Genomic DNA, 12854 nt, shown 5'->3' with positions numbered 1-12854 from the left:
CTTGAAGGTTCACTCTACATCAATCCACTGTAACGACAGCCTCTGAGGCTGCCTTTGAGTGACATTATGTGGATTCCTTGAACGGTATCAACTGTACCGTCGTATCGATAGGTGGATCACCTTGAAGGCTTATCACCTGTAGCATTTATCAAGGCTGTTAACACAGCCTTTAGGCTGAATGGTGCGGTAGGATTGTGGATACCTTGAAAGTGTATCAGCCGTACATCTATTCCACACAGTAAACATCAGCCTTTAAGGAGCTGCCTGTGTCGATTGCGAGTGTGATACCGTGAAGGATATCGACTGTACATCAATCCACGTAACCACAAGCCTCTGAGGCTGTCCCCTGTGTGATTTGTGGATATACCTTGAAATGTATCACTGTACATCGTATCCACGTTAACACAGCCTCTGAAGGCTGGCCTGTGTGTGATTGTGGATAGCCGGTACAAGGTATCACTGTACATCTACTACCGGGCGCGACGTAAGACTATAAAACAGCCTCTGAGGTCTGGCCTGTGGTGATTGTCGGACAACCTTGAAGGTATCACTTGACTCACATCAATCCAACTGTACACCACCATACACCAAACCATAAAACGGACGGGCCCCTCTGAGGGCTGGCCTGTGGTGATTGTGGATATCTTTAAGGTATCACTGTACATCAATCGATTTGTGGATACCTTGAAGGTAATCACTGTACATCGATCCACTGTATCTCCACAGCCTCTGAGCGCTGCCTGTGTGATTGTGGATACCTTGGCAAGGTATCACGGTACCATCTATCCCCTGTAACACATCCTCTGAGGCTTGCCTGCGTGGATTTGTGGATACCGACAAGAAGGTATCACTGTAGCATCTATCGACTAGTGGGAGTAACCTTGAAGGAATCCACTGATACATGCTCATATCCCACTGTAACACCAGCCTTTAGGCTGCACTGTGTGATTTGTGTAATAACCTTGAAGGGTATCACTGTACATCCATCCACTGTACACACAGCCTATGAGGGCTGCCTGTGTGATTGTGGATACCTTGGAAGGTATCACTGTCCATACTATCGTATGTGGATACCTTGAAGTTATCACTTGTCTACAGTCTGCGGCTTGACTAGTCCACGCTGACCCGTAACATGGCCGTGTCCGTTGAGTAACTACATGCCGCGAGGCATGGTCCAGGTGGCAGACTAAATGGATACACGTGCACAAAAAATGTGTCATCACGATTGATGGCACAACTTATCAGAGTTACGCACTCACGGGTGGACTAGCGATATGTATCGATGCATGAGCTTAGTACGCTCGGTTAATAGAAAGGCGAAAATGAGAAACGAACAACAAAAAACCAAAAAAACAAAAAAAACTGCCATAATCAAGACCAGTTTTGGCGGAAACAGGGTTCCGAAATACAATCTCCTGATTCAGTTGCCTGTGCGGTTTCCACTTAGTCAGTACTCGGTCGTTTCCCAACAACTGATGTGAGGAAGGTCCCGACGAACCAGAGAACACGCACAGACTCTCGGCACGGCAACAAGCTTGTCTGAGGCCAAAAACAAGCAGAGGTTCACGTTAGCCAACTGGTGGTTCGCGGAGTTGTGTTCATCCCGTGAACACTAGCATGCTATTGAAGGACAAAATGACCGGCAGCACAAAACACAAAATGTGACTGAACAAAATGTCGGAATGACAAAAATCATCGTTGACTGTACAAATAGTCAGTAAATTATATTAGGCGCATTGGGAAAACATTAAATAGGCCATGGCTCTTCTCGAAATGCCACAGATCTGTTGATACATATTAACTGAGTTACAACTCACATCATACCAGTACGCGCGCGCCGTACTGTAATGAGGAAAACTTGCAACACCGCACATGATCGCCGAAAGTGACTTGCTGACACGAATCGCCACTATGCTCTAAGAAACTTGTCCATAAACCGCACGGCCAAGTACAGCCAAGGGAACACAGACTCCCCATATGGCTTGTACCTGTCTAGGTCCCCCCAACCACAGTGCGTTGTGGTCCCCAATCCTACGCACTTATGAGCTCTCGTTATGCCAATAATCTGACTACTTGCACCTCACCCGCTTGTTGGTTGCTGAGTCGTTGCCATGTGAAGCGATGATATTCTGTGTTTGTGTTTGGGTTGATATCTTTTAGTTAGCGAGAATCTATATGGTCTCATGGGGATGAACACAACACAAGGGCATTGCATTTTGTCAAAACCGTTTCATGCCCAGAAGTCCAAACCTAAACTGTTTGGGGACCTCACAATGGCGGAATGCGCAGCATCAATTAGCAGTCACGAGTCACTTTTAAACTTGTAGCCTCACCTCTGCTGAAAACATGAGGTGGTGGATTCCAAGTAGCAGCTACAAGAGGGTCAAGTTAAACATTTCACGCAGAATGATGTGCTCACGAGAAGAGTCCCAGCGTGAAAGTGCCACAAAGGGCTTTATAACTGTTTTCATCACCGGCCCAAAATGTGTAGCGCCATAGTGACGTCCTAGCGGTGCAAACGATGTATCAATTCCCAATTTTTTAAAAACTTTCGAGATCCATTGAGCAAGCGGTTGTGTAGGAGAGATGCGCTTTCCCACAGAAGCGCAAGGGGGGACGGGGGGCCGTCGGCTACACAACCCCGCTCGGGGGGGGGGAAGTTCCTCCGAGTGCTCAGAATCTACAAAACACGCAGGGTTAGTGAATGCCCAAACTTTCACCGCAGCATCTAGTTTGCAGCTCATTTTTGGGTTAAGTTGGGTCCAATCGCCTTTTTCCAGCCATGATTCGCACGCTTGCTGGCCCCGTGTCTCGTTCAGGTTAGCTGGCAAGGCACGCTGGCAAAGACACTTTTCGCCGGGGTAACTGCACTCTACGGGGGCGCCAACCGAGGAGTGACTGCAGACTCAAAAGTTTGAGATCAAACCAGACCTGAATGCGGGCCTGCCGTGCTAGCTTCTTGTCGACAGGCATACGACCAAGAACATAACTAATAATGGGAGTTAAAACAATTAACACTAAGCAATAGCCTAGTTTTGGCCCACAAAGTAAGTTTTATAAAATTATTGATTTGCACATGTTTAACAAATCATAAAAGGGGCTATATTATGAGGTGAAATTATGATTACAAATGTTCTATTAGCTGTAATAATGAAATATTTTTTTTTTATATCACGAGTATTAATACGATAGAGGAGAAAGGTCACGATAGCACACGGTTACTCTCGTTCCTCTGACGACTACTGTATTCGTGGGCATATCACGCCACGCCCTACCTCTGAGGCTGCCCTGGTGTGATTGTGTGATACTTCTGAAGGTATCATTGTACATATAACTCCACCTGAAACAACAAGCCTCAGTAAGGCCTGCCTGTGTGATTGTGGGATACCTTGTAAGCGTTTGTTTTACATGTACCATCTATCCACGTGTATACCACAGCATCTGAGGCTACGTTGAATGTGAATGTGGATGTACCCTTGAAGTATCACTTGTAACAATCTCATCGGATTGTCGGCTGTTATGCCCTGGGTTGAAGGTTCTCTCAGTAATCACACGTGACATCTATCCAGCTGTAACACAGATTCCTCTGAGAGGAGGGGCCGGAGAGCGCCCAAAAGGCTGCGCTGTGTGATTGTGGATACTTTGAAGGTAATCACTGTACATCTATCCACTGTTAACACAGCATCCTGAGGCGTGCCCTGTGTGATGGTTGGATACCTTGAAAGGGTATCACTCTACAGCAATCCACTTTAACACAGCCTCTGAAGGCTAGCCTGTGTGATTTGTGGATACCTTGAGAAGGTATCACATGTCGTACGCATCTATCGATAGTGGATACCGTTGAAGGAATCACCTGTACATCTATCCACGTGTAAGCACAGCCCTTTAGGCCTGAGCTGAATGTGTGACTCTGTGGATTGACCTTGAAGTAAGAACACAGTGACAAATCTAGTCCAAAAACTGTAAAACAAGCCTCTGGGCACTGCCTGTTGTGATTAGTGGATACCCTTGAAGTGTATAATTGTTACATCTATCGCAGCTGTTAACACAGCCATTTTAGGCTGCCTGTGTGATTGTGGATACCCACGAACGGTCATCACTGTAACATCAATCGCACTGTAAACACAAGCCTGCTGAGCGCTTATCCTGTGTGATGTACGAATGGAGTATACCTTGAATGTATCCCTTTACATGTACATTATCCACTGTTTAAAACAACCTCTGAGGACTGCCTGTGTGATTCTGGGGACTTACGCTGGAAGGCATCACTGTTAACATCTATCGATTGTGGGAAACCGTGGACACCTGAAGTATCACTGTACATCTATCCACTGTGAAGAACAACATCTGAACCTTGCATGTGTCGATTGCGTGGATACCTTGAATGTATCCACTGTACATTCGTATCCACTGTAAAACAGCCTTCTGAGGGCTCGCACTGCTGTGATTCTGGATACCTTGGAAGGCACACCTGCGTAACATCTTATCGATTGTGGACACCTTAGAAGGTATCACTGATACATCTTATCCCACTGTGTGAAACAACATCTGAGGCTGCCTCTGTGATTGTGTGAGATATCCTTGAAAGCGTATCACTTGTACACCTAATCTACTCGTAAAACGGCCTTCTGAGACTGCCTGTGGTGATTGGGGGATAACCTTGAAGGTATCACTGTAAATCTGACCGATTTTGGATACCTTGAAGGCATCACTGTAACATCTATCCACTGTAACACCAAGCCTCTGAGGCTGCGCTGGGTGATTGTGGATTACCTTCGTACACGGTATGACTGTACAATCTACTGAATTGTTGATACCTGATAATGTATCATCTGTACATCTATACCACAGTTAACACAGCCTTTAGGCTTGCCTGTTTGTGCTTGTGGATACCTTGAAGGTACACACTCGTACAATACATCAAATCCACTGTAAACACACCAGCGCCTCTGAGGCTGGCCTAGTGTGAACTTAGAGGATACCCTTGAAGGTAATCACTGCGTTACATCTATCCACTGTACCAGACAGCCCTCTGAGGCTGCCTGTGTGATTGTTTGACTACCTTGAACGGTATCAGCTGTAACATTCTATCCACTATTAACACATCGGCTCTGAGGCTGCCTGGTGGTGATTGTGGATACCTTGAATTATCACTGTACATCTATGCGATAGATGATCCTTGCGAACGGTATCACTGTACATCTACTCCACTGTAACACAGCCTTTAGAGGCTGCCTGTGTGATCTGTTGTGTAGACCTTTGCGAAGGTATCACATGGACACATCAATCCACTCATAACACAGCCTATGATCGCTGCCTGTGTGATTGAGTGCGTACCTTTGAAGCGGTATGAATCTGATAAACTCTATTGATTTTGGCTACCTTGGAAAGGTATCCACTGCTACATCTATGTCACTGTAACCAGCAGCCTCTTAGGCCACAGCCTTTTTGAGATTGGGTGGATACCTTGAAGGTACCAGCTGCACAGTCTACCACTTTAACACGACCGCCTTTTAGGCTGCACCTGTGTGATTGTTGGATACCTTGAAGGTATTCACTGTCCAATGCTATCGATTGCGTGGAATACCGTAGAAGGGTAACTCACCATAGGTTACCATCAACGTCCCTGTAACACACTTCTCTGAGGCTGCCATGTGTGGATTGTGGGGAGTACCTTGAAGGAATCACTGTACACCTATCCACTGTAACACAGCCTCGTGAGGCTGCCTGTTTGGATTGATCTGTGATACCTGAAGGTATCACTGTACGATCTAGTCGATAGTTGGAATACCTTGAAGGTAGAACTGGAACTGTACAGCAGGTAATCACAGCCTCTGAGGCTGCCTGTGTGATTGTGGACACCTTGAATGTATCACTGTAACATCTATCCACTGTGACACACACAACTCGGTGGTTGCCTATGTGATAGTGGATACCTTGAAGGTATCACTGTACATCTATCGATTTTGGATACCGGAAGGTATCACTTGTACATCTATGCACAGTAACACAGCCTCTGAGGCTGCCTGTTTGATTTTGGATACCTTGAAAGTATCACTGTACAACTATCCACTGTAACACAAGCCTTGTAGGCTTCCTGTGTGATTGTTGATACCTTGAAGGTATCACTGAAAAGCAATCCCACTCATATGACAAACGCCTCTGAGGCTGGCCTGTGTGATTGTTGGATACCTTTAAGTACTCACTGTACATCTATCGAATTGTGGTTGCCGTTGAAAGTTATCTCCATGTACGATCTATCCACTGAAACAACAGTCTCTGAAGGCTGCCTGTTTGATTGTGGATACCCTTGAAGGTATCCACTGTACACTCTATCCACTTTAACATAAGCCTCTGAGGCTGCCTGTGTGATTGTGGTATACCTTGGTACAGGTATCACTTGTACAGCTAACGATTGTGTGTTGCCTTGAAGGTATCACTGTACATCGATGCCACTTGTAACACATGCTCTGAGGCTGCCTGTGAGATTGTGGATACCTGTGAATGTATCACTGTACATCTATCGAAGTGGATAACCTTGAAGGTAATCATTGGTAAATCTATCCACTGTAACACAGCCAATTAGGCTGGTCCTGTGGTGGATTTGTGGATTACCTGGATGGTATCACTGTACATCAAATCCACTGTAACACATCCTATGAGGCGTGCCAGTGTGATTTGTTGATACCTTGAAGGTATCCACTGTACATCTATCCACTTTAACACAGCCTCCTGAGGCTGCCTTGTGATGTTGTGGATACCTTGAAGGTATCACTCAACAGTCCGAATCCAGGCTGTAACCCCCATCAGACCTCTGATGCTGGCCTGTTGAGATTGTGGATACATTGAAGAGTTTCACTGTACTCATCTACGAAAGTGGAATACCTGTGAAGGTATCCAGTGTAAAACATCTATCCACTGTAACACAGCAGTTTAGGCTGAATGTGTGAATGTGGAATACCTTGAAGGTATCAACAGTACATCTATCGCACTGTAACACAGCCTCTGAGGCTGCGCTGTGTGATGTGGTGGCTACCCTTGAATGTATAATTGTACATCTAGTCCACAGTAAACACAGCCTTTAGGCGTGCCTGTGTGATTATTGTGGATACATATGAATGTATGCAACTGTACAATCAATCCATGTGTAACACAGCCTCTGAGGCTTGCCTGTTTGATATGGTGGATACTTGGAAGTGTATCACGTGTACATCTATCCACTGTAAAACAGCCTCTAGGCGTGCCTGTGTTGATTCTGGATAGCCTTGAAGGGCATCACTGTACAAGTCTATCGATATGTGGACACCTTGAAGGTATCACTGATACAATCTAATCCCACTGTAAAACAACATCTGAGGCTGCCGTGATGGTGATTGTGGATACCTTGAAGGTAAAATCACAGTACATCTATTGATGTGGGGGGGGGGATACCTTAATTAATCGACTTGTGTACATCCTATCCACTGTAACAACACAAACGCATTTAGGCGCCTGTTTGATTGTAGTATACCTTGAAGGTATCACTGTACATCAATCCACTGTAACACAGGCCTCTGAGGCCTCCATGTGTGATTGTGGATACCTTGAAGGATCACTTTACATCTAGTCCACTGTAATCCACAGCCTCTGAGCGCCTGCCTGTGTGATTGTTGTTACCCTTGAAGGTATCACTGGGGGTATAGGGGCCATCTACCACTGTAACCCACAAGCTCGCGGAGGCTGCCTGTGTGATTGTGATACCTTGAAGGTAAAAAAACAAAAAAAAAATTCACTCTAACAGCAATCCACTGTACACAGCCTCTGAGGCTGCCTGTGTGAGTTGTGGATACATTGAAGGTATCACTTACAACTCTATCGATAGAGGATACCATTGAAGGTATCATTCCTGTTCTATCTGATCCACTGTGACACAGCCTTTAGAGGCTGAATGTGGTGATGTGATGGATACGCGTTGAAGGTAAGTCACAGTACATCTATCGCACGTAAAACACAGCCTCTAAGCCTGCCTGTGTGATTGGTGGCATAACCTTGAAGGTATTATGTATCCATCACTCCACTGTTACACAGCCTTTAGGCTGCCTGTTGTGATTGTGGATACCTTGGAAGGTATCACCTGTTACATCATTCCACTGTAATCACAGCCGGAGCACAGCCTCTGAGGCTGCCTGTGTGATGTGTGGATACCTTGAAAGTATCACTGTACATCTATCACTGTAAAAACACGCTCGGAGGTCTGCCTGTGTGAGTCTTGTACCTTGAAAAGGCATCACTGGATACAGCATACTGCATTGTGTGACACCTGTAGAAAGGTATCCCTGTAACCTCTATCCACGTAAAACAGCCTACTGAGGCTGCCTGTGTGATTCTTGAACCGTTGAATGCATACTGTACATCTATCGAATGTGACACCTTGAAGGTGATCACTGTAACATCTATCCACTAGTAAAACAACATCTGAGGCTCGCCTGTGTGATTGTGAAACCTTTGAAAGGTAACACTTACATCAATCGATTTTGGAATACCTTGAAGGTATCAACCTGGGGGGTACACCTATCTACTGTAAACACAGCCTCTGAGGCTGCCTGTGGTGATGGTGGATACCTTGAAGGTATCAGCTGTACATCAATCGATTGTGGATACCTTGAAAGGTATCACTGTACATCCCTAAGCACTGTAAACACCAGCCTCTGAGGCTTTGCCTGGTGTGATTGTGGATACCTTGAAGGTACAACTGTACATCTATCGATTGTGGGGTTACCGTATAGGATCACGTACATCTAGCCACTGTAAACACACCGTTAGGCTGCCTGTGTGATTGTGGATACCTGTAAGGGATCACTGTACCATCTATCGGATTGGTGGATACCTTGAAGTATCATCTGTAACATCATATCCACTGTAACACAGTCCGTCTGAGGCTGCCTGTGTGATTGTGGATACCTTGAAGGTTTCAACTGTACATCTATCCCTTTAATTACAGTCCTTGAGGCGGCGCTGTGTGTTGGGATACCGTGAAGGTAATCACTTGTACATCTATCCCGTTAACACAGCCCTCTGAGGCCTGCCTGTGTGATTGTGCTGGATACCTTGAAGGTATGACTGGTACATCTATCGATTGTGGATACCTAATGTATCACCTGTACATCTATCCACTGTAACACAGCCTTTAGGCTGCCTGTAGTGTTTGTGGAGACCTTGAAGGTATGCACTGGTACTCATACTGTACACGAGCCTCTGAGGCTGCCTGTGTGAATGTGGATACCTTGAAGGTATCATCTTTACATCTATGCCACTGTACGCACAGCCTCTCGAGGCGGCCTGTGGGATTGTTGTTACCTTGAAGGTATCACTGTACATCTATCCACGGTCAGCACATGGTCTGAGGGCTGTGCCTGTGGTGCTTGTGGATATCTTTGAAGGTATCACTGTACATCATATCGATAGTGGATACGTTGAAGGTATCAGTGTACATCCTATCCCACAGTAAACACAGCCATAAGCGGCCCGTGTGATTGGTGGATACCTTGATGGGTTATCACGGTACATCTATCCACGTAACACGCCGATGAAGGCCGCCTGTGTGTTGTGGAGGTACGGCTTGAGGACAGGGGCTGTTACAGTACATCTATCCATTTGTCAACACAGCCTCTGAGGCGCCTGTGTGACATTGTGTGGAGGCCTTGAAGTTATCACTGTACGTCTACAATGCAGTCGCACTGTAACACAGCCCTCTGAGGCTGCCTGTGGTCAGGAGTGGCCAGTGTGATTTGTGGAATACATTGAAACACGGTAGCACTGGACATCTATCGATTGTGGATACCTTGAAGGTAATCACTGTAACATCTATCCACTGTAACAACAGCCTCTGAGGCTGCCTGTTGATTTGTGGATACCTTAAGTAATCACTGTACATGTGTCGATTGTGTGATACTCTTGAAGGAGTATCCACAGTACACTCTATCCAACTCAACACACCTCTGAGAGCTGCCGTGGTGATGATTGTTGGATACCGTGAAGGTAGCACTTGTAGGATATATCGATTGTAGTTACCTGAAGGTATCACAGCTACATCCCTCTGTAACACAGCCTTTAGGCTGCCTGTGTGATTGTGGAAACCTTTAGGGGTATCAACTGTACATCTATCTAGACACACCTCTGAGGCTGCCTGGTGTATTGTGGATACCTTGAACGTATCACTCTACATCTATCCACTCTAACACATCCTCTGAGCTGCCTTAGTGATGTCTGGTGGAACACGTTAGCGTCACTGTAACATACTAAGTCAGTGTGAATTGGTGGATACCTTGAAGGTATCACTGTACAGCGTAGTCCCTGTAACACAGCCTCTGAGGCTGCCTGGTGATTGTGGGGATCACCTATTGCCATGTATCACGGTTACATATATTACATGTGGAACCCGTTAATTAATCACTGTAACATCTGATCCACTGTACAAGCACAGCAAAGCTTTACCTCTCCTTGTGTTGAGATTGTGGATACCTTGAAGGTATCACTGTACATCAATCCACTGTAACACAGCGTCTCTCTGAGGCTGCCTGTGTGATTGTGGATCACCTTGAGGAATCACTTGTTACATCTCGTCCACGTGTACCACAGCCCCGCTGAGCTGCCTGTGTGATTGTGGATCCGTTGAAGGAATCACTGTACATCGATCCACTGTAAGCAACATGCCCTCTGAGGCGCGGCCTGTGTAGATTGTGGGATACCTGGAAGTATCACCGATACACTACAAACTACATCAAATCCATCAGGACACACCGCGTGAGACAGCTGCCAGTGTGTGGATGGATGTGGATCATGGAAGGTATCACTGTACATCTATCGTGATAGTGGATACCTTTAAGGTATCACTGTACATCTATCCACGTAACACAGCCTTTAGCTGATGGTGTATTGTGGATACCTTTGAAGGTATCACAGTACATTATCCACTGTAACACAGCCTCTGAGGCTGCCTGTGTGATTGTGGATACCTTGAAGGTATAATTGTACATCTATCCACTGTAACACAGCCCTAGGGCTGCCTGTGGTGATGCTGGATACCTTGAAGGTATCACTGTACATCAATCCACTGTAACACAGCCTCTGAGTGTGATTGTGGATACCTTGAATGTATCACTGTACATCTATCCACTGTAACACAGCTTCTGAGGCTGCCTGTGTGATTCTGGATACCTTGAAGGCATCACTGTACATCTATCGATTGTGGACACCTTGAAGGTATCACTGTACATCTATCCACTGTAAAACAACATCTGAGGCTGCCTGTGTGATTGTGGATACCTTGAAGGTATCACTGTACACCTATCTACTGTAAAACAGCCTCTGAGACTGCCTGTGTGATTGGGGATACCTTGAAGGTATCACTGTACATCTATCGATTTTGGATACCTTGAAGGTATCACTGTACATCTATCCACTTTAACACAGCCTCTGAGGCTGCCTGTGTGATTGTGGATACCTTGAAGGTATCACTCTACATCAATCCACTGTAACACAGCCTCTGAGGCTGCCTGTGTGATTGTGGATACCTTGAAGGTATCACTGTACATCTATCGATTGTGGTTACCTTGAAGGTATCACTGTACATCTATCCACTGTAACACAGCCTTTAGGCTGCCTGTGTGATTGTGGATACCTTGAAGGTATCACTGTACATCTATCGATTGTGGTTACCTTGAAGGTATCACTGCACATCTATCCACTGTAACACAGCCTCTGAGGTTGCCTGTGTGATTGAGGATTCCTTGAAGGTTTCACTGTACATCTATCCACTTTACAGTCTCTGAGGCTGCCTGTGTGATTGTGGATACATTGAAGGTATCACTGTACATCTATCCACTTTAACACAGCCTCTGAGGCTGCCTGTGTGATTGTGGATACCTTGAAGGTATGACTGTACATCTATCGATTGTGGATACCTTAATGTATCACTGTACATCTATCCACTGTAACACAGCCTTTAGGCTGCCTGTGTGATTGTGGATACCTTGAAGGTATCACTGTACATCTATCGATTGTGGATACCTTGAAGGTATCACTGTACATCTATCCACTGTAACACAGCCTCTGAGGTTGCCTATGTGATTGTGGATACCTTGAAGATTTCACTGTACATCTATCCACTTTAATACAGTCTCTGAGGCTGCCTGTGTGATTGTGGATACCTTGAAGGTATCACTGTACATCTATCCACTTTAACACAGCCTCTGAGGCTGCCTGTGTGATTGTGGATACCTTGAAGGTATCACTGTACATCTATCGATTGTGGATACCTTAATGTATCACTGTACATCTATCCACTGTAACACAGCCTTTAGGCTGCCTGTTTGATTGTGGATACCTTGAAGGTATCACTGTACATCAATCCACTGTGGCTACTGTACATCAATCCACTGTAACACAGCCTCTGAGGCTGCCTGTGTGATTGTGGATACCTTGAAGGTATCACTGTACATCTATCCACTGTACCACAGCCTCTGAGGCTGCCTGTGTGATTGTGGATACCTTGAAGGTATCACTGTACATCTATCCACTGTAACACATCCTCTGAGGCTGCCTGTGTGATTGTGGATACCTTGAAGGTATCACTGTACATCTATCGATAGTGGATACCTTGAAGGTATCACTGTACATCTATCCACTGTAACACAGCCTTTAGGCTGAATGTGTGATTGTGGATACCTTGAAGGTATCACAGTACATCTATCCACTGTAACACAGCCCTAACTGTGTACATCTGTCCACTGTAACACAGCCTCTGAGGCTGCCTGTGTGATTGAACCTTGAAGGTATCACTGCTACATCTATCCACTTCCTTGAAGGTCGGCACT

The sequence above is a fragment of the Engraulis encrasicolus genome, chromosome 8 (genome assembly GCF_034702125.1).
Source record: "Engraulis encrasicolus isolate BLACKSEA-1 chromosome 8, IST_EnEncr_1.0, whole genome shotgun sequence".
Taxonomy (NCBI): domain Eukaryota; kingdom Metazoa; phylum Chordata; class Actinopteri; order Clupeiformes; family Engraulidae; genus Engraulis; species Engraulis encrasicolus.
The sequence above is the reverse complement of the archived record's forward strand: the minus strand, read 5'-3'. Positions refer to the sequence as shown.